Consider the following 24,177-nt stretch of genomic DNA (forward strand, 5'->3'; position numbering starts at 1 on the left):
GCATCATCGTGTCTAACTTTGAATGACCGATGTCACTGGAGTACAAGCTTCACGTTATACTTACTTTTCTTCATTATGTACCCTCCAAGATTCCACTTCCATAATTTACAACGAAACGTACTCAAGTACAAACATAACTTGACCGAAACGTACCCAAGTAAAAACATAACTTGACCGAAACGTACCCAAGTCAAAACATTCTCATATACAGGGCGCTCTACATATATAATGACCTTTTGAAAGAGTGGCGGGTGTACGGTGAAGTTGTTTACATTTGCAACAAGCACAGTGGAGAGAATATTGACATATCTGTGTACCGTGGCTGATATTGTACTTGTGGTAATTGTATTTGATCTAATAACACAGCTAACTAAAGTGTTTGCTCCCTTGTGCTCAAAAGATCAGCCTAAATTTGTGTAAGGTACACTATCTTTAACAATTATTACAATAGGGAAAATAAAATTTGCCAAGCTAGACATACCAGCTTCTGAGAGGGCAATGAAAGAATGACCCCGCACACACACACACACACTATATATATATATATATATATATATATATATATATATATATATATATATATATATATATAAGTAAGTTATCGGTCTTTTTTTTATAAATATTTTTTTAAAAATACAAATTAACCTTGCAGTCAGGGAAGTTAAAATGACCAAGCAGAGCTAACTGAAATATGAAAGGTGTACATCTGAAGTATGGCCAAGTAAATATTACACACACCAATCATACGCTAAAATAAAAGGAATTAAAATTTCATTGAACAATAGCTAAGATAAACAATGCCTTTCTATTTATATAGCCAATATAACCAGTGAGAAAAACCAGGGAAATTATTTTTCTTTTTAAAAAATCTAACCCTGTGCAAAATACGAAACTGTTGAAAGCCACCAAAGTTAAAAGGTTACCATACCATAATTTAACAAATAAAGCCTACTAAAGTCAAAAGAAAACTTGACTAAAACGTACCCAAGTCAAAACATACCTATGAATGCCAAAAACGTACCAAAGTCAAACAGGTCTGATGAAGAGAAAACGTTACGATGTTAACATTTAAGCAATTTCTGCGATGTATTACAAAATAAATTATAACATAACATCTTTACTGCAGTTCACTCATCAAACTAAAAAACTGAATTTTATATTATCGCAGGTATAATGTAAACGATGATAATTTGAGCTAATGCGGCTTTGACCCGATGATTTCTGGATTGATCAGCTTGAAAGGCGACGTAGTGTCATTCGTCCGTTCTTGCCTTTTATGTTTTTGCTCATGTTGTCCTTAATATACGTCACAGTATCACTCAATGCTATATTACTTTTGGCCATTTTGGCAAGCAAGCTAAACACGTTGTGTAACCCGTGGATTATTTGCATTGATAAGTCCTGAAAGTGAACAGTAGTATATGGGGGCACGTTAGACACAATGTTACCTTAATGTTAAATCAGGGAGTTTGCACATTGGCAACAATGGGAATTTAACATGGGAATGGTACCTAGGGGTCAATGGTAATTGAACATTGTTGACGACAATGGGTTCATAGGGTTCAAGCTATTTATAGGGTAAATGCATTTATAAGGACCAAGGTTGATAAGGACAAACATAGGCATATAGAAACAAACGAATCACATCCAAACAAAGAAGATTGATACATACAGAAAAGAGGACAAATATGTTCGAAAGAAGGACTAACAGATAGAATATATAAACATAAAAAGACAAGTCTATTGTATGGGTACAAAATATTTATTCAAATGGAAATTTAACATAGGAATGGTACCTGGGGGTCAATGGGAATTGAACATTGTTGACGTCAGGGGGTTTATAGGGTCAAAACTAATAATAGGGTGAAATAATGCATTTATAGGGACAAAGGTTGATAGGAGCAAACATAGAGCATGTGCTCTCTGGCATGTGCTTTGGTCACAGCAATAGCCATTTAATAATACAACTTTGGACATTAGACAAACCTATTTACAAGTTATTTAGTTCTTGGTTCTAGTGAACTATTTTTTTAAAATTAAAGTTCATGCCTTCAAAAACACTTTGTACACAACAAAGTTACATTTCATTAAATTAAGACATTTTCTTTCACGCCACATTAAATGTTCATTTTTAAGAAAAAGCTAAAACAAAACAAGAAACAAACAAACAAATAGGACAAAGTTCGTGTTTCTCTCTTTATCCGTCACACACGATATTTAAAATCTGGTCAGCTACCACTTGTGTCCCAGCGTAGATGTTTCCCATGACGTACTCACTTTCATCGTAAATCTACTGTTGTTTCCATCGTACTAGGTACACTTATCGGTAAGCAGAAAAAGTGCAGTAATTGTCTTCTTTCTATGGAGGTACAATGTATGCCATATGAATGGTTACTTTTCCATCGATGATGTAAAAATTTTCTCTCATCGTTTGCATGTCTTTAATAGCCATCAAAAGTTTGGAAGAAGTTAATTCTGCAGGTGTACTAAGTCCGAGACATACAGGAGAGTCCAAACTGTTGTGATACGTAGATAGGCTCATACGACCTCGATCTTTGACTTGGTACTGACCTTTGATTTTCTCTAACAGTGAGTCAAATAAGTCCGTAATGAAGCTGGCTGCTTCATTGGGTGGAATGTCAGACGCAGAGTCTTTGAATTTCACCGTGTAGGTGTAAGTTGTCATCCTAAATTATCTCGAAGTCACTGTCTGAGTCATATGGATACTAAAATGCTCCTTTATGTCTACTGAATCCTTTTTCTTCTTGGACGCACTTTGCTGTGACGGTATGGTGGCAAAAGAGGTCAATGATGTTTGTTCCTTCTCTTTTTCCACCTGCGTAGAGTGATTCATCTTTCTCGGCGTTTGTTCCAGTATTCCAAGCAGTACTTTTTGGGACCTTGTTGTCGGGGTGCTCGTCCGTCCAGGCTCTGAAACGGTTTCTTTGTTTTTAGGGTGAAGATGAACACGGTGATCAATGTAGATGCAACTGTCTGTGTAAAAAAAAATATAAAAAAAAATAAAAAAACAAACGCGATCTTCTAATTGGTGTAAGGCTTCGTACAATTTTAAAAAAGGATGGGCTGTCACGTAGGCTGCAATGATGACATTTCCAAATTCGTCGGCCCGTACAAACTCAAGTTCTTCTTTGCAATTGACTAAGATCAAGTCTTCACGAAGGGTGTCCATGTGTTTCATGCGTTTGGTTTTGTCCTGAATCATCTGGAAGCATTGGGAAAGTTCTGTCATATACTCTATCTTGGGTAAACACGATTGTTCTGCCATTTTCCCCTACAAACAATTCAACATTGCTTTGGCAAATGATCACCTTCCTTTGCTTTTCTCCATATGGTCTAAAGTGATGCCTTCCTGCTCAAAGTGTTTCTCTTTGAATCTCTCTTGGTCCTCAGGAGTTTGACACTAGGAAGGATAACACTGGCTTCTTGTTTCAGTTTCCAAAAGGCATCTACGTAGTCCGAGAAAATGCCTTTCTGAGTCTAAATTTCGTACACTTCTAACAATTGGTATCCCAGGTTCAGAGCCTGAAACAATTTCACGCTGACCAACGTTCCCATCAATATGCTTTCTTCCAGGGCGTGATGATAAGGCTGGTCTTGGATGTATGTTTCGGTACAGATGCGATACAATGGAAAAATCATTTTTCCTTGGCAGTGGTGAGGTAAAACGGGATGATACAAATTCGTGGGAGGCAAAACTTTGCACTTGATCATTCCTTCGTATTGTCGAATGTTGTCCAGATCGATGTGTCTATGAAATTGATTGCTTGATGTACTGCTTCCATTACCACACATTTCCCTATCTTACCCTGATACTACTTGTATCAGTCTCGGCACATTATATTTATCTAGTGAAATACATGGAATCTACACTTGATTATGACATGCCTCTCCTGAGGTCATTTGGCACAACTCGGATAACCACGATGAATTACGTATATATGCAACACCTGTATATTCTGACGCATATGTAGTAGATATTCTCTTTCGAAACTGAGCATCAGCTGCTAGTCAGTTGGGAATGATTAGCAGAATTAAACACAACGAAAAGATGGACATGAACTACTTCGCACAGTGTGGTGGCTGAGGAATGGTGTGTAACAAAACATTTTTCCTTGTATTAGTACAACTGGCCAAATTTCTTAGCATTTAAAGGAGACTGCTGAAAGACACGGGTTACTTTCCATTGTCAGTGATTGCAGGTACTCTACCTCGCATTAATGGATGCAAACGATGGCCATTGTTGCCTGCGTCAATGACGAAGATTGAACAGCATTCACCATCTAAACTGTACTCTGTATGTATGCTAGTGGTCATGCATTCTGTATAAGCAGCACTTAAGCTACAATATAATTGCAACTGGCCAAATAGTTCATGGGTCAACGGTTGTATATATGCAAAGCATTCCAAGCCTAGTTTATCAAGATTAAATCCTAATCACACCTTGAGCAGAACCAAGGATATGCCTATGACTTGGCATGTACAAAACCGATAGTCTTCGGCCTAGCAACAATTTGTTGTGAATTAAATATTCTAGCAGATTCATTTTAGAATGGGCTTTGTCTTAGATTGCAGCCATTTAAGATCTCAGACGACAGACTGACCTCACGCACACAAATTTAAATTATTAAGCTTCAAGGATCATCCTTGTAACAAATTTATGCATGTGATGAATCAAGCAGTTGTGGTTTTGAGAATCTGTTGATAATATCAAGTCACAGTGGGCAGAATTGAAGGGCACAGCAATCTAATATGAGCTATGTAATCTCAACAAATATGCAAACAATGAAGCTTAGAAGTACACACACACCAACAATATTAGTACAAGCTACACCAACAATATTAGTACAAGCTTTCAAGTGCATGCAAAAACGAATATTATTATATGCTCAGTGTTTTCCCCGTTAACTTAGCAGCAGAGGGGGCGAATCGGACATTTTGTCCAATCGTTATTTGGCTTAATTATTACTTTCTGCACTCAACGATCTAGTGTCGTCAGCGCCTGGTAAAAAAAAAACGACGACGTCGTTGGGGGATCGTCGCGTCGTCATTTGGTTTAATTAACACCTTCTGCGCGCCGATCCCCAGCGTCGTCAGCGTCCGGTAAGCACATCGACGACCGCGTCGATGTCATTGCCCCCTCTGCTGCTAAGTGGTTATTTACAATGATCTTACAAACAGAGTGATCACTAACTCCTCCTCTTGCAGATCAATTAGGTTATTTGACTGATCGGTAATTCTAAAATTAATTCTCGTTAAAAACCGATCATGGCATCGCATATAGACCGGATTAATCGGACTCTCAACGATTAAAAATCCCGGAGGGGCTGTTGGTGAAAATGAATAAAGGATATATCCCTGTTGAGCCTGATTTGATTGCTTGGTATCCACCTGGTAACTTCCTTCGATAGCATCACACACTAGATTAATCGCTATCACCGATGCGATATTTACGTTGTACGGGGCAATATGCCTACCATCATCTCCGTTATCGTGTCTGAGGATATAAGTTGATGGGGGGGCATCCGCGGGTGGATTCTTAGGCCATCCTAGTATGGTTCTTATTGAACTGTTATAAATATCAACCATATACCCCGGTGTGCTTATTTCAATCGTCGACGATAACGTCGGTTCATGAACCGTAATAGCGATTTTTGATTCCTTTCCTGTGATCGATTTTATTCTGCGTTGAAATTCTTTATTGATTTGCTCTATTTGGTATGACCCAGTTGGTATTGTAACCTCCTCCCAGTCTGGGGTCCCATCGGGTTTATTTTTCCGTGCAAAAACCAGCGAGTTATTAGGTTGTTGTCCGTTAAATGCGTCCGCTCGGATATTAGGCCAACTGTGATATACTCGCAATTTTGCCAGCGCTATTTCCTTTACTGGAACCGGTGATGGAAAGTTTACACTGAATTCGGGTTTCGTTGATGTTATCGATATCATATTTGTTTGTACCGGAGTGGTATTCTCCGCGATCCGCTGAAGTAATTGAGACCCTTCGGGGTTCAGCGACATTATTATTATTCGTTGTTTTTAGTGTCTAATTTTAACAACCAGGTGGTTTCGGCTTCCAGTTGAAAATCCTCGATTTTTGACATCGCGGAGCTATATAACTGGACCATCGTGGAGAATTCAACATCGGATACGAACAAATTATCAATCGATAACGAGATCAACCCGGATAATTTCGAGTATGCGTCGGATACTATTTGATGTTTTACTGTATACTCGTTGAGTTTTTTCTGAAAACACGATGATATCTTCCTAGTGATTGCGTTGGCAACTCCAGCAACTGTTGTCATTGCGGAGACAGCGATTGGAACAGCGATCGGGGCTATCGTGGTCACCGTGGATAAAATAACACCGGCGCCAGCTACTATACCCGATACCGAGTACACGACCGCGTCGATGGCGGTTATTTTTCTGCGGTATTTTTTTATTTTTGCACGGTATTGTTCGGAAAGCGTTTTCAAGTTCGCGGAAAATTCTTTTGCGGTATCGAATCGATATTGATGTGACGTCGGTGATACCTCTGATTCAATTTCCTTGGTGGTCATTTTTATTTTAAAAGAGCTAGTGTTTTTAATTACTTAGATTCGCTGCAAATTCCACATACCATGTAATGTTTGCCCGGGCTAGATTTCTATCAACGGCATAAATTGTAAACTGTTCAGTTGCGTTCCTGTCTATAATTGTTGATATTGTATTGTTAAACCCGGATGAACTCGACGATAATATATTAAACTGCATCATTGAAACCAGTGTCAATCGATAAATACCCTTAACAGTTGCGGTAATATTTACTGTATTCTGTGTAGGAGTCCAATCGAATGATCCATGCCGAATTGTGTATACTGTGTTGATGATGTTCTCATGAGGGATTTTTATTTTTTCGAATTGCTCTGCTACTCTCGGTAGTCCGTCTTTAATCGCTTCAACATCAGTTTTAATCGTTCCTATTTCCTGTATATGCGTGTCCACATCTTTTTTGTTCGCTGCAACCCTAGTAATGAGTGTATTTATTTCCTGTATATGCGTGTCTATACTTTTTTTGTTCGCTATAACATTAATTTTGAGTACTTCTATTTCCCCTTCATGCACGTCTATACTTTTTTTGCTCGCTATAGCATTAGTGTTAATTGTTTCTATTCTCTGTCCATGCGCGTCTACATTATTTATGATCGTTACAACATTAGTTTTGATTGTTTCTATTTCCCGTGTATTCTCGGTCATACTTTTTTTGTTCGCTGCAACATCAAGTTTGATTGTTCCTATTTCATATGTATGCACGTCTATGCTTTTTTTGTTCGCTGCAACATCAGTTTTGATTATTCCTATTCCCCGCCAATACGCGTCTACATTTTTTTTGTTCGCTTCAACATCAGTTTTGATTGTTCCTATTTCCTGTGTATGCGCGTCCACACTCTTTTTGTTCGCTTCAATATCAGTTTTGATTGTTCCTATTTCCTGTGTATGTGCGTCCATATTATTTATGATCGTTGTAACATCAGTTTTGATTGTTTCTATTTTCCGTTCATGCGAGTCTACATTATTTATGATCGTTGCAACATTAGCGCCGATTGTTTCTATTTCCCGTTCATGCGAGTCTACACTCTTTTTGTTCGTTGCAACATTAGTTTTGATTGTTTCTATTTCCTGTCTATACGCAGTGATATCATTTATAGTTATTGTGATCTCATCCGGCTTGGTATTTTTTTTACCAAAGAATTTATCAAAGTTGTCATCGATCCTGTTAACATTTTTTCGTAACGAGGTAAATTGGCCCGGCAGCGTCATAAGATCCGAAATAGCATTTGTTATTATTATAAAATTCGGTTCGGTTGCCGTCGGGGGTCCCCGAAAAAAACTATCGACAATGTGTCGCACATCGTCGAAATGCGTTAGCGTCAACACGATCCGTTCTTCATACGATTTAATTTCACTACGTAAACCTTTTAACGAATTTGACATGGTTATATAATTGTCGCCAAGTGTACTTATTTTTCCATTTATCGTCAAGATGGATTCACCCGGTTTGAGTCGTCCGTCGCTGTTATACAGCGCGATAGTGTCCTCGGCGGCATCACGCTGTCGTATTAAGACGTCATTCAGTGACACATTACCGGATTTCAATTTACCCTGGCGGTCTTGAAATACAACTATTTCGCCCGGGTCAACACTTGTTAGATTCAACATATCAGCGATTTCATCCTCAATTAGTTTTTTTATGTCGGCGGCGGCCGTTTCCGTGGATTCTTTCAGCGCCGAAACCGGTCGCCCCCAGATATCAATCATTATTATTGTAAATGTTATTCTCTAAAATCCGTTGAGCTTCTACGACCCCACTAGTGTATTCGTTTACAACCACATGAGGTGGTTTCCGCGATGATGAAATCGCCGCAAGTACGTTCAATACCTCACGGCCACATATCGGTGGGTCACTTAATCGCTGTGTTGGCAGCGTGGAATAAAAAACCCGGGCTGAACACGCCGGGGCTGAACATGCCCGGATATACCGCATGAACTCTTTCGGCGGAGCTAACCCGTATGAATCAAAATAGACGATCGCACGCGGATCAATCGCGTATGCAACCCAATGAGTTCCCGCTCCGGAGGACCCATCGAGGTTAATTATGCCGGTTTCAATATTCCTTGGTGCCGCCGGTAATTGATCCCTCATAAAAACACCTCTGAAGTTTTTTATCGCTAGCGCGTTTGCGGCGTCTATTAAATCAAAATTAGACATGGGAGTCATTAAACGGTTCCCGGTAGTCTTAGACCCTTTCCCGAGTACCATGAATACGGGGTTCCCGGTAGTCTTAGACCCTTTCCGGCCACGGGTCGTTTTCTTTTGTAGCCTTTCCCGGTTGCCTTCTTCAATGCCATCCCCGCCGCGGTACCAACGGCTCCTAACGCCGCCGCCTTAGCCACTGCTGGTGCGGCCGCGGCAATCAATGCCGGAATCGCAGCTAACAGCGGAAATATCCCACCGGTCTTTTCCATGTTTTTAATTGCTGCGGCTGAAAAATCTATTTGAACACCCTTTTTATTCTTCATCGCATTATTGAAATGTTTTATTTGACGCGCCGTCAACGATATCTTATGATTACCACCTGCCATCTGTGACGGCTTCAGCGTTATTGTGGTCCCGCATTGTTTAGCCGACTTTGATCGTAATTTCTTGACTTGACCATCAGTCAACTCTACACTGACGACACTATACGACATTTTATTGTAAACGCGTTTTGTGCTTTCAATTACATGTTTTCCACTGGCGCATCAACGATTCTCATTCGTCCACCAACGCCTTCTAGTAGCATTGATTTATCGCTGAGAATGACAGCAACCGCTCTATAATTAACACCACCCGGGGCTATACGAGCTCTGAAGTGTATATCAACGACGGATTGTCTCGTTAAATCAAGATGTTCCAACGAAAAGTAATAAATCGGATACAGGTTTTTAAAATCAAGTTGTGATATTTGCAAACCAGTGTCGACGTTTTGATCACGACCCATATATGACAGCAATCGATGATACACACGTGCGATATGGTTGTTGTCGTAATTAAGCTGTATATCCTCGGATGGTTCCTGTTGTCCGTTTATTCTCAGCGAAACATCCCTGACTCCTAATTGATCAAATATCATATGGCTGCGTTCTTGATTACCCAATCGTTCCCTATTCTGCAGCGCTATGAATATATGACGCGGGGCTGAAACACCTTGTTTTGATGCCAGGTGCCATGTAAACGTATCGGCGACGTTATCCTCTTTAGCATCAGTTGTTACCGCTAGCCAACTCAACAACGATTTCCCTCCCTGTTCCATAAATGCTAATAATCGTGCTTCCGTGGTAACTGATGGAGTCAGCACCGGCATCCACAATGCCATTTTAGTTAAAATGACTTTACCGGCAGCGACGCCAGCAGCATGCCATATTGCATTGTTATCATCGCCCCTTCGCGTCAGCGCGATTGTATGCTTAGCCCCATAGACAACTTTTCTGACATTTCTGCAGAATCCAAATATGTGATGGAGTGGAATCGCGCATGAAAACTTTCGGCGTATTCCTTGCAACATCCCTACTCGTGTTGCGAATCCTAGATTGAAATCATTGTTGGTGCTTTTTATAATAGTGAAATTAGCGCCTGGTCCTGCTCTGCGGTCTGGGTTATTTGCTTCAGCCTGTGGGTCAGTTGCGGTATCTCTTTCCACCAGCACGTTGATGTACTGAAGATGGTCAGCGTTATTGGTGGTGTCCTTCGAAAACATCATAGATGGGCCCGCCGATCTTGTATAATCATCCGAGTATCTCGCCAACCCAATTATCGTTGTTGCAACATCAACCTCGCGTTCTATTGATTCAATTTCTCGCCCGTCAATAAGATATCTGGCGCTCTCAAATAACGCCATGATACCGTTGTTGACGAAGCCAACTCGAACACGATGGTCATCTGCGTATGGTGCATTATCGGCGGCATTTGTCACGAGTTCTCCCTCGATTTCGATAAACGCTTCACACGGCAAAAAGTATTTACTGGTATCTTGGACTTGAAGTTCAATTCGCGATCGTAGGTCAGGTTGCGCTGCATAATAAGAATAATATTGATAATCGCGGACAGAATCATCCCTGTGCACTGGGGCGTCCATATCAAACGCGGGATCAGCGGTACGCGCAAACATTTTATTATTTATCATGTTGATGTTTTCAATTGCGATTTTTTCGTCGTAAATTCTTTGAATTTAAACCACTCCCCGCTATCGCGTTCATGAGTGCGTTGGTTGCCGCATCGGCGGATGGCGAAGTCGCCAACGACGGAGTCGTCGCCAACGACTGAGTCGCCGCCAACGACTCTAGTTTTTCTTCCACGGCGTTATTTATTACTTTACTGACATTTGCAGGCATCACTGTCGTTGATGGCATTACCGGTGGTTTCTGTTTTTTTCTCCTGGATTTCACCAACGACATTAGTTTGTCTCGCGCGGCTGAAAGCGCCTTTCCGGCAACATCTCCAATAGCACTAATTCCCTTATCACGAATAACATCAATAGCCTTCATCCCTAATTGTTTGGCTAACGGCGCTACTTTTGGAGCCATTCTTGTAAATAACCCCGCAATGGTGCTACCGAGACCATCTCCATAGTACGCGCGGTAAACAGGCAATCGCGAGTTTACCACGTAGACGAGTACTGGTTTATCATGGTTGTAGTGTATGATCATCCTTATTAAAAACACCAGTTTTCCAATTAATCATCCACGAGTTCGTCTATGAGCGTTCGATATGCATTAATGTCCATAATACCGCCTGCAAATAACCGCTTGCAAATATCAGCGGCTTCATTGATTATTTCCGGAGAGTTATTTCCGGCTCGTTTTCCTCCAATTAGTACCTCTAGCCGTGATATATCACTGAGAACACTACCAGGACAGGTAACGCCGTAGGATTCTTTACCAACAGGGTATCCTTTTCCTTTTTTTGGTGTTATACTCTTAACTTCCTTGTGGAATTCATCGTAATCGGGATCACCACGATGTGGTAATGCTTCTTTATGTTTACTCGCTAAATACACTATTCTTGCCCAGTCCTTTAACGACTTTATATTTTTCTCGTAACCGCTATTGATATGCTTCTTATCTCGTATGCTCTTAGCAAAATTGTTGGCAGCAAAATTAATTAATTCTTCCCTGCTGCTGAAGCCTCTAATTTTATCTATTGTGCTCTTCTTGAGTACAATACGGGGTATATTCCCCTCTTTTTCTTCCGGTATTTCTTCTTCTGGTATTTCCTCTTCTGGTATTTCTTCTTCCGGTTCTTTCGCAGTAGCACCTAGTTCTTCTTCATCGGCCATTGTAACATAGGGTTCTTGTGGTTCGGTTATAGCGAGTGGTGGCAGCCTCCGTGTTGTAGCAGCCGCTATTTTTGCAGGAAGTGTTTCTAAAGACCTTTTTGTTTGTTCGGTCTGAGCCGCTATCTTTTCAAGCGCACCAAGAACGGGTACAGTTGCCGCCGTAACATCTTTGGTCGCTTTAGTTACCGGGGCAAAGAGTTGTTCGCTTCCAACAGTAAAATCGGTTTGTAGTTGCTGCCGCGTTTGAAGTTGTTCTCGGACCCTGTCTCGTAACGGTATAAACTTTTTAAGCGCTGCTAGCCGCTCTCTGGCTAGCCGAGTAGTAAGTGATTCGCCTACCATTATTGCAATTGCGAAGCAATTTCTAATTTCTCGCCGGAGTTTTCGTCTATGATCCTTCTAATGTTTTTGATCTTACTAGAAATCTCCCGGCGTCGTTCATAAACACGTCCGAGTTTTTTTCGTATTATTTCAACGGCGGTAAATAGTCCAATGAATGCATTTGCGTCATTGTGGTACAAGTTTTCATTGATCGTATGTTGTAATCGTTTTATAAAAAAATACTCGCGGGCCAGGGTAAAACGCCCCCGTTTCGATTGTTCGTTAATAATTTCATAATCGGATAATATTTTTTCACTGTCGAGACCATCAGATAATTCAATTCCTTGATTTTTTAATTTTGAAATCTCGGTTAATATATTATTGATGTCTTCGATATTCATTATTCTTATAAAACATCTTGTTTTTAAATAAAAAAAAAATGAAACCCCCGTGTATCAATTCCGAGGTGTTCATACTTTGTTTTCTTCCGGAACGGACAATTTATTGTCAGCGCCGGTGGCCTTGTCAGCGCCATAGGCGCCGGTGACTTCGTCACTCGCTGATATTTACATATGAAAATCGAATTCTGTGTCCGGTCCTTTTTGAGATCGCTGTTTGATATACTCGTTCTGCAACAAATCGTACTGAGGCCCTACAAATGTCGAAATATTTTCCTGCCGCATGCATGGAGTGAAATGTTTTTTCCTCGTGCGTTGATGTATTAAACGATTTGACACCTCTTGCTTGAATTGAACACTTACCAGTTTGGCCTTTTTTAATATTTTCGCTCTGAGAGATAGCTTGCAGATTACACAGTCTGTTATCTTGACAATTAGAATTAATGTGATCAATAACGAGGCCATCTTTGATCAATCCGTTAAACGCTTCATATACCACCCTGTGAACAAAATACGTCTTCTTTCCAGCACTAAATTGCAAATACCCCCGATTATTCACGGTACCAACCGGCTTCTTCAGTTTGCGGTTTCTAACAATGCCGTCGCGAGATGCCTCGTAACTGACGAGCACAGGATGCGGCTGAAATTCTTGGTCCATTTGTATAATAATACTATTTGTCTAATTTATTATTTGGTTTAATTATAAATCTTTCAACGTAGTCTTGGGGGGTTTTGATGACGAAGTCTGCGGTAGGGTCAATGACGGCGTTTTTAATTCGCTTGTCATAATAGCGTTTTAGTTCCCTGTATCGCTTTCCGCCACAATTAATACATAACTGTGATTTTCCTCTTACACCGACGTGGCAAACCAAGCACGGGAGAGGGCCAAGAGAACCATTACGAACGCTTTGTAAATGGTATCCGCAGAATTCACCTCTACATGATTTATTGCACGGGGTTGTCGACCCAATCATCAACCATTTGCAGTGATTCATTATACTATATTCTTTCATTTAAATACTTGTTTTAATTATATGGATGAGTTTGAGAGATTGGCAGCAATTAAGCCCCGGAAAAATATTAAATTCAATCTCGATAGAGTCCTCAAGGACACACCAAAAGCGTTAATAAACGATAAAACCCTGTTGAATAAAATACGCGATTGTATCAATGAATTCAAGCGTGATGGCGCATCTCACAGTTGGTCAACATTTCGAATTGATGGTGTTGTTGATGCTATCATGAACGACAACCGCGCAGCAACGATAATATCACAACTTGACGGTAAAAGATATTTCTTCAGAGTAAAATTCATTGTCCGGGTGAAATCAGGCGATTGGATCATACGTGATAAATTTGAACCGGTTCTCAGCGACAAGAAAACAGTCATTGTCAGCCGCGACTCCAAGCCGGGGTTGTTAACCGGAATTGACAGACCATACTATGAACGAGCGTATCCTGAAACAGCAGTTGTTTATGGAATATACCCGTTAAATAAGAAACCTGATATCGGAAAACTGAAACCGATGAAACAGTCAACCGGGATAAATTGTGTAGCAGAACGAATAATAGAGCATTTTACAAATGCGTGTCGAGGAAACAAATTGACTGATTTACGACGTAGCAAAATCAACCAGTGGGAACTAACCGTAAAAGAGCGTGGAGCGACCATCAGCGACATAGCGAGATTAGAAACATCGCTGAGATTTCCAATAACCGTTACAACGATAACCGGTGAAGTATTATACGAATCAAAGTATAAATCGAAGGGAACCCCAATCAAAATTATTGATCATAACGAACACGCATGGACGCCCGCGATCACAATATTTCCACGGGATAGAACAGTAAAGTATATACCCGAAGAATTCCTGGGAGAACAATTCTCCAAGGACGGTTTTCTCGCGGAGAGGAAACTATTTGATGCTATTGCTTGTTTGTGTAAAAACGACCCTGTATCAGTGTGGTTACTTCGCAGCGCTGAAAACGATGCGGATACCTTTGATCAGTTTGTAAGACCAAACGGTGAATTATACCGCACTGAAGCGTTTCACAACAAGATGAAAAAAACTGCCATAGAATTTGAGGAGCATGATGAACAACTGCTAACAAATTGTTTTACGATTCCATCGGTTGTAGCTCATGTTGCAGCAAGGAAAAATGCGTGGAGACCAACGCGCAAGGAATTTTTACCAGATGTACAATCCAGTTGTTTGGAATACTATCACGGTGGACTATGGAACACTGAATACAACCGCGACGCTATGATCTCGGTTGATATGGTTGCCTGTTATCCAGCGAGTTTTCTCGGGTATGGATCCGCCGCTGAGTATTTCAAACGATTTGGACACCCCAGACATGAAATGACTCGTGTTGCTATTAATGGACCACTGCCTGATTTTGATTTAACGGGATTCGCTCGCATAGTATCATTTGAATTCGCGGCAGGACTCCATCGCTGTTGCTATATTTGGATCGGTAGACACATAGCTGAAAAGAAGTGGTTGCCAATAGCGCTGCTACGGTATATGATTGATTGTAGCATGCTAGTTTCGTTGATTGTCAGTGACGCGATTATATCATACCGGGCGCAGACTGAAGTCTGGTTACCAGAACCAGAGCGTCTAGATAGCATAATTGATGAATCCAGAAAACACATTGATGCCGACGAGGAATATATCATCGAATGGTCCAGGAGGATATTCAACCAACGAAACCACGAGGCAAAAGATCTCGGTAGAAGAATAATTGGTAAGTTTACACAAGGTGGAAAAAACTGCGATTACAAACGATATTGCTCACGGCTGATTATAGATGACGCAGAATATGATTTCGTAATCAAGGACGCAGTGGCGAAAAATAGATACGTGAACTGCAAAACAGCTTTCTTGTCCAATGGAACAAAGTTGGGTACAGTTGTTTCCTACAGCGATGGAGACAGCCCCGCGTATCCACATTTGAGGGCGTCTATGCTGGGTTACGCCGCTATCAATTTATTCTCGATGATAAATAGATTCCCCGATACCGCGGTTAGAGTAGCCGTTGATTCATTTTATATAGACGTAGCGTATAAGGGAAACGTAGCCGAGTTTACTAGTCCGGACGAGAGTTGGGGTACATGGAGAATTAAAAATGAAATACGACGCGATTATTCCTCGTCAGCAGATGTCATCGTTGAGAACAATTACCTACGCGGTAATAATTTATCAGAATGGTCTAATGCACCATCGTGTTCTGATCCAATTTGTAGACACAAGACGGTTTATTTAAGCGGCTGTGGCGGGTCGGGAAAGACGACTCGGGCAATTGAATTATTTCGAACGCGGGCAAGTATAATCGTGCTTACACCGACCCATAGACTAGCGCGAGAGATAAAACAACGAAATGTTGACGCCGTTACTTATCACAGCTTTTTTCGATACAGCGGCGGTGAGTGGACTCCTGATCGAATGGGGGAAAAATTTATTCCCGACATTATCATCTGGGATGAGATATGTACTGTTTCGTTAGATACTTTACAAATGTTTCTTGAGTGGTTGCTGCGCGCGAATACAGCAGTAATCATGTGTGGGGACCATGGCCAACCACCACCATTTGTCGGCGAGGGTCCACATGATTGGTTGAGCGGGTTCGTAGACTATTATGAAGAAACCGATACTGATTACCGAGCACTTGATGAACAACTGCGCGAGGTTAAAAAACTAATCAGATTACAGCCGGATAGAGTTCAGTGTGAAATAATCCGCGAGGTGATTCCGGAAACACCGTTGAATGAATTCTGGGAAACATGGAGACCAAACGATTTGATTGTAGCGAGTAGAAAGATAGTCAGAGACACACTTCAGCGGAAGTTGTTTACGTTGCATAAGGAAAAGTTTCCAACGCGTCCAGTGCCGTTATGTTATAGACCCGCGGACACACGGCGGCAGAACATTGAAGTTGAAATTCCAGCCCCGACAGCGTCGGGGACAAAAAAACAAATTCTCGTGCTGAATGATATTGTGCTCGTTGATATCAGCGTCGTCGAGGACGCGCTACGTGCTGATAAATCCCCGTGGACGCTAGGATACGCAACAACAATACATTCCTCGCAGGGACTAACCATCACGGACACAATTGTTTGGATAGTTGATAATCGCATCGAATGGTCGAATCTAGTCTATCTTGCAGTGTCCAGAGTACGAAGGATAAATCAGCTTCGAAGAATTGTTATTGACGAAGCCACCGACGAAGCCGGCGACAAAGTCACCATCGATGCAAGCGTCATTGATAGAAAACTCTCGGGTTACCGCCAACAGGATAAAAAAAAACAGCGGCGTTTTGATATTGATGCCGAATTAATAATCTCGCTACGACAACAACAGAATAATCACTGCGCGAGTTGCAATTGTATAATGAGTTGGCGTTATTCGGATAAAGACACTCGCCAATTTACCGTGGATAGGATCGATAACAGTCTCGGTCATGTCAAAAACAATGTGAGGTTGACCTGTCTTGAGTGCAATAGACGCAACGGCGCTAGTTAAGACCACGTGGGGGCAATTGAGTATCGTTAGGTATCACTTGTAGTTGCTCGCGTGTAAATCCGCGCTGAGGAGCAGTTGAATCCAGTCTATAGATCGGTGGTCTACCAGTTGATCGTGTTATCGTTGATATGTTATGTGTGGTAACACTCCAAATAGGATCAGTAGCTCTTTTTTTACCGCCTTCAAGCTCTCCTGGTTCATATAGATATCTAACAGTGACATCGCCAAGAATCGGCTTGGAAACGCTATTTATTTTTGATTTTCCGGGTATATACTCGTATTTAATCGCGTCGCTGGGCTTCATGTTGATTGCTCGGGTAATCTCGTTATTTAACGCTGCAATTACACCTGGCAACCTTTTAACCCATTCACGAGATCGTTTTTCTTGGATGAATTCCTTCGCGTATTGATATCCAAATAACCGTTCAGCGAGAGTCCGATTGAATCGTTCAACAATTGCCTGATCACGATGTAGCGCAGTATGACCTCGTCGTATCGCGACGCTATGATGTTTCAGCGTTGATAAAACAGCGCCGCGAAATTCACTACCGGGATCAACTTGTAATAGATTTGGCCAGCGCAGAGGGCCTCTTCGATAAATTCTTTCAAACGCAGCGGCTACTTCAGTTGCCGACTTTGTTTTTAACGGCTCCGCTTGTTTGTATCGACTCGCAACATCAACTACGGTTAGCGCGTATTTGTAACCGTTGTCATGCGGCAGAAATAGTATATCAGCCTGATGAACTTCATTAGGTACGCTGACATCAAAGCGCGAGAAGTTGATTTGTTTAGGCGGTGGTAGATAGATTTGCCATATAGCCTGTTTGGATAACCAATTAGCCGCAGTGGTCTTTGTTACCTTTGCAGCGCTTGCAAGCTTACCAATTGCGGCCTTCCCCTTCCAGTATCCTCTCGGAGAATAATAGATGGATTCCATGTTGTTATTATAAACGCTATCGTTTTCAATTACCAGCGCCAGAAGCTCCGCTTCCAATCATTAATTTACCTTTCATAGCCGATTTTACCAACCATGAGGCCAATTTTTCTTTGACGGATTTATCAGGAATAGCATTTAATGCGTGAATTAATTTTACATCCGCGATATGACGCTGTTGCAGATCGCTACTTTTATAAGCAACATCATGAGCATGACACGCCTTATCGATAGCGTTTATTGGATACTCACCGGGTTTGGGCTGATTTTGATCATCGAGTCTAATATCTAATCGTGTTCCGGGGCCACAGTAGTTATATCCTGGGAGGTGTTTTTCTCCTGGATACTTTGCCCACGGTGTTCCGGGGAGTTTTGCCAATTTGGCTGCGATGTCACCTCCTCGCTTTTTTTTAAAACATCTCCGGGTCTAATAGAACTAAATCTAAATTTCTTTGTACCGCATTGTACACACTTGCCAGTAAGCGCCGATCTATTATTTCTTGTTGTAACGGTTGTCATATCATTTGTGCCAGTACGCACTCTGCACTTCACACAATATAGATCCATAATTTATGTATAGAGATATGAATATAATTGATTTTTCGGCGACTAAAACAAGAGAACCAGTTAAGCATGTTGCAGCGTTACCAAACTCGATCCGGATGATTATCATCGGACCATCTGGATCCGGCAAGACGCAATTGTTACTCAATTTAATAATGAGATGGATGAAGTGGGATAAGTTGTATTTGGTGGCTCCTAGCGTAGATGATCAACGATGCTACGAGGTGTTAAAAGATTTCAACGAGAATGCATCAGCGATCGCTAAAAAAAATGTTATTGAGTTTATTACGGATATCAATGATGCACCGGGTATTGATGATATTGATGGCGACGTTAACAATCTAGTCGTGTACGATGATGTTATGTTAGACAATCAAAAAAACCCAGCTAGGATATTTTCCAGAGGCAGGCATAAAAACACTGACGTGATATATGTCACTCAACGATACACTCAGATTCCAAAAGTAATTAGAGACAACTGTAATATTCTTGCTGTGTTCAACGGCGTTGATACACACACGCTACGAAATATTTGGCAGACATGGTGCGGCGGTGACATGGACTTTAATGTTTTTCGAAACTTTTTTAGTCATGCTCAGTCGACCCCACATGGATTCGTAACGATAAATTTACATGATCCTCGGACACGATATCGTATCGGACTTGACCAAATATTCGGTTAGTTGTAAATAATTTTCATTGTAAATAACCACTTAGCAGCAGAGGGGGCAATGACATCGACGCGGTCGTCGATGTGCTTACCGGACGCTGACGACGCTGGGGATCGGCGCGCAGAAGGTGTTAATTAAACCAAATGACGACGCGACGATCCCCCAACGACGTCGTCGTTTTTTTTTTACCAGGCGCTGACGACACTAGATCGTTGAGTGCAGAAAGTAATAATTAAGCCAAATAACGATTGGACAAAATGTCCGATTCGCCCCCTCTGCTGCTAACTTTACATTGTCAGAATCATTCCGTATTCCCCGATACTGAACGCGCGAGACAATACACATATAGCATTCACGTGCATAAAGTAACTACTTTCTATTGTAAACAAACAATGGACACAGACGCCAGCACTTTCGATTTGTACACAAATCATGTATACTCACGTAAGAGGCTCTTTACGTTGCGGTTGTTTAAATTTGTTTCTGAATGAACTAAAACATGCTTCGTGGACAGCAAAAAAACTTTTGGCACATTCCGTGTTGATACAATGTTACGGATTTAGGCTAGCTACATTATATAAAAGACGGAAAATAAGGTCATTACAAATAACATACAAGTGACAAGGCATATACTGTCTTCTTTAGCTGGTGATAAGAATGGCAAAATAAAATATACTTACAGTTTTACATCCTGAATGTCCTCAAAATGTATTTTCTTAATTCTGCAAATCCGAAATACATGAGCCATGTCATAGGTTTTCAATCTGGATTACACATTTCGAAATTGTGCTGTAATTTCGATGATAAGTGCAACTGCATCCTCCTTACTGCACTCAAAATGACATAAGCATTAAATTCCATAGCGTCTTTTTGATAATTGTAATTGAAAGACTTCATATTTTCCCCACATTATGATTTCAAACATTCAATGACAGAAACAGAAACACATTTGCAGACATAAACACGCTTTTCCCGCACCACTTCAATCCGATGTATTTCATTGATAATTTGCACAGACAAATCCAGTCCAAAATCACAAACTTTCGTCGAATCGAAACAAGATACCAAAGTATATTCATTCCAGATCAAATGGAAAAGTTGTTGAATGCGCATTCATTCACAATATGACTGCAAATATCAATTTTAACTAGACACGCCATTTTCTTTCGAAAGTTATGTCGAGTGCGTGAGTAAGTTCAAATTTATCTGGGCGGAGTTATGTGCGCATTAATAATGATGTCATTGTGTAATGACAAATCTGCGCTTGTGTATTTAGTTTGGAATACGGCATTCATTCATTTACGTTGTTTCTTGTGTATTTTGTTTATATAATTAAACCTTAGGTAGTTTAAACAAATGAGCATATAATAAAAAGGTTACTGCATTTGTATGGGAAAATATAAATTTGTTTCGTCGGAAGGATATACTGGACTCCCAAGATCGTGCAGTATTCCATCCCAAAACTCGTTCATATTTTCCCATACAAATGCAGTAACCCATAATAAAAAGAGCTATACTATTAACTCAGCCTTCATACAAGATAGGTAAAAATGCCTTACTAATTATTTGAAAGGCATTAGACGGGAACTATGAATAATGGACAATGTCCATCGGAACTAATGCCATAGGTCAGGCATGCGTGTCTTGTCTTGTCTTGTTTTGTCTTGTCTTACTTGTGTGACTGAATTTTTAACGTAGCTTTAAAACAACAATTTCAGACTTATCGCTATGATGTTTGTAGTGTGGCAGTTTATAGTAATGTATAGCACTGTGACAGTCACATCATCCTGACACTGGGCCTTAAATTTGTTCTTACTTTTCGTTAAAGATAACTGTTAATGATTTATAATGTAAATTGACTCTCAGGATGCGTTTTTGTGAGGCTACAATTGCCAGTCATCACTTACTTAAGGATTAAAATATCCGCATAACTTGACCATGTTTGAAATCTAAGCCAATATTAAATGTATCAGATCATAATTGTATTAAAGGTATTACTAAATAGATTATGATGACATAATAAAGCATAAAAAATGATATATGCAGAAGAACAGAAACATACAACTCGATACTCTCATTTCAAATAGTGTCTTGTTCATAAATCATTATGTGTACTCTGGTCTGTTTTAACTTGGATGTTTTGTACGTTCGTTAATCGCATGTTTTCTCTGACCTGGCTTTGATGTCGTATGTTTAACGTGGACAAGAACAGGAAATATCCCATCAGATGGAACTATTCTTTAATCGTTTTTTTTTTTTAAAATTAGAAAATCCATAAATTCATGAAGAGTTTTTTCGTTTGTTCTTTTGTTTGCTGTCTCCATGTGTCCTCAGAATTATCATTTGAGCTGTAATTTGTGAACAGACGATAATAGCCTGCACCGCAAAGTGCCGTCTTTGCATCTAAAACAACTGAATTTATTTTCTGTATCAAATCAGGTGTGTTTTATACTATAAATTAATTGTAATTTTTAAAACATTATTAACCGCTCTGCAATAATGATCGTCTAAAGTTTCTCGTTCTTTCTACCAGGTCTTTGCCTGAAACACACGATCATGTAAGCGTTTCTTATAGACCGTGCAGAAATATTTTATAAGCGGTTTATTCCCTTGTTGTGGTTATTTCTTTTGAAATATTTTCAAACACAAAAGTGTTGTCTGCGTTTACTAGTCTTACTTAATCAATCTTTGTATTGTCTTCCTTTCACTGTTTTTCAAGCTAGATATGTTGGACATACATTGGTGTTTCATACACAGTATCCTAGTACATCCCAGAAAGGAGTGCTCCATGGCTTTTGTTAGTACCTTCTCATCATTTGTTCCGAATTCCATAATTTCATGCATTCTTAAATCGATGTCACCATTGGTGGATTCCAATTTATTGCCAATGTGGGGAATAATCCACGATATGATTTGTATGTTGATTCTCAATGCAGATATATTGGACCTAAAATGAGAGGATAATCAAGGATCATTGTATTTATCGATCTGTATTTTTTATATAAACAAATGATGTGACATAATAATGTCCCGTCTTGAAAGTTATACATATTCAAATTTTACGTGACTTTGATTTCATGATGTGTAAGTCAATGAGTTGTTTTAGATTTAGCAAATACTATATGAAACTTGTTCTTTGGAATAGATGATTTCTTGCACCAGATGGTGAGTGCAGAGCATCTGAATGACTTGCAGTATTTCTTCTGCAATATTATGTAGCGTGTTTTCCTTTCGTCTTTCGTACACATTGAATATTTTATATTCCGGATATACTTTACATTTCTCTGCTGTAATGGCGAGTCTCCACGTATTAGTAAAGTTCTTTAGGTTTCCTATATTTAGATGCAGTATCCATCGTGCCTCAGTTTGTAAAAAAGAAACTGTTCTGAAATATGATTAGGCACATGTCCTTTTATACTTGTATGTCACGTATGTCACGTTTTTCATGTTAGGATATTTTAAAGATGTAAAGCACGACACTCTTTTGGTATGTTGCTTAATTTCAACCTTGCATAGCATCGATAGCAGTAACAAATCAGTGTGGCTTCGACCACAATGGTCACGTGAGGACAGTGCAAGTGGATAGAAGCCTTTATCCCAAGTGAACACATTAACAGCGATACCTGGGTTAAGTGTTTTAACCTGGTTTAGTGTGGCCTAAGTAACCTGCACGGGAAGTTCGATTTAAAAAAAGTTGTGTTCACCCATGTGCTGCTGGTATTTTTGAGGCAGATCTTTAATATCACTAGCCGGATATGACGCAGGCAAATATGTCGATATCACCAAAGTTGAGTCCACCTAGGTGTTACTGGTATTTTTGGGGCAGGTCTTGAATATCACTACCCGACAAATCTGCCGATACTAAACATCTGCTGTCAACGTCTTTTTTGTGTATCACTTTGATGTTGGTATGTAACTGGATCCACTAAAACAATGATATGATGAGATATACAGTTCGACTTGGGCACAATTTTTGAGTATTGGAATATTTATCCAACAGTTAAAGAATCTTCTCACCTTCCCCTTTGTCAACTTCGCAATTGATGGCGCTGGTGTTGCAACGGTTTAGGATTGCGTGGGCACCACTTTAAATCAACACTGTAGTAAATTTTCAATCCATCCTTGTCACGACTTAGTGCCATAACTGAATGCGCATTAGGACATAGGACACAATTAATTTTACTATATGTTCTCTACATTTGTTTCTCAGTACTGACCTTTCCACTGTGTGACAATCAATACAAATCATATGTTAATCTAAAATACCTTCAAAGATGACTTCACGGTGAAGTTCTCAACAAAGGCTGACCTCCTCTTTTTTTAGATGCTGGACTGACAACATAGCAGCATGTAAACAGAACAAAGATTTCACTTCCGGATCATCACCAAGGCCTTATTACTCACTGTGCACTATCGCAGAAATACACACAGAAAACAACACCCTGAGCTCATATTATCAAGAATAAACAGATACCTTTAAATCCCTACCAAAAATGCATAAATAAAACTCTTCTATCACCATCAAAATGAGAGAGGAAAAAATGTTCTAAAAATAGACTAGAACTACATTCGTGGGTACTGAACTGGAAGTATTAATTGTGACGTAATTCCTGACAAGCTCCATGTTTTATGCCAATTTTAGTCAAACTTTTATATTTGCATGCTATACCTATTTCAACTTTATACATGAAGTCTTTTTGAATTTCCTTGCAAACAAAACATGTGACACCTCTCAGAAAGTATGTAGTGCTGGTGTTCCACAGGGTGCAAGTTCTGGTCCAAGTGCTCTTGAGAAACCTAAACTAAATATGCTATATCTTCCTTAATTGTAGGAATTTTTCAATGCAGTAAAAACCTAATTGTGATACAAGATACGCCCTGTCTGAAAAT

This window comes from Sinohyriopsis cumingii, chromosome 12 (assembly GCF_028554795.1).
Source record: "Sinohyriopsis cumingii isolate HCF-2022 chromosome 12, ASM2855479v2, whole genome shotgun sequence".
In the NCBI taxonomy this organism is placed as follows: domain Eukaryota; kingdom Metazoa; phylum Mollusca; class Bivalvia; order Unionida; family Unionidae; genus Sinohyriopsis; species Sinohyriopsis cumingii.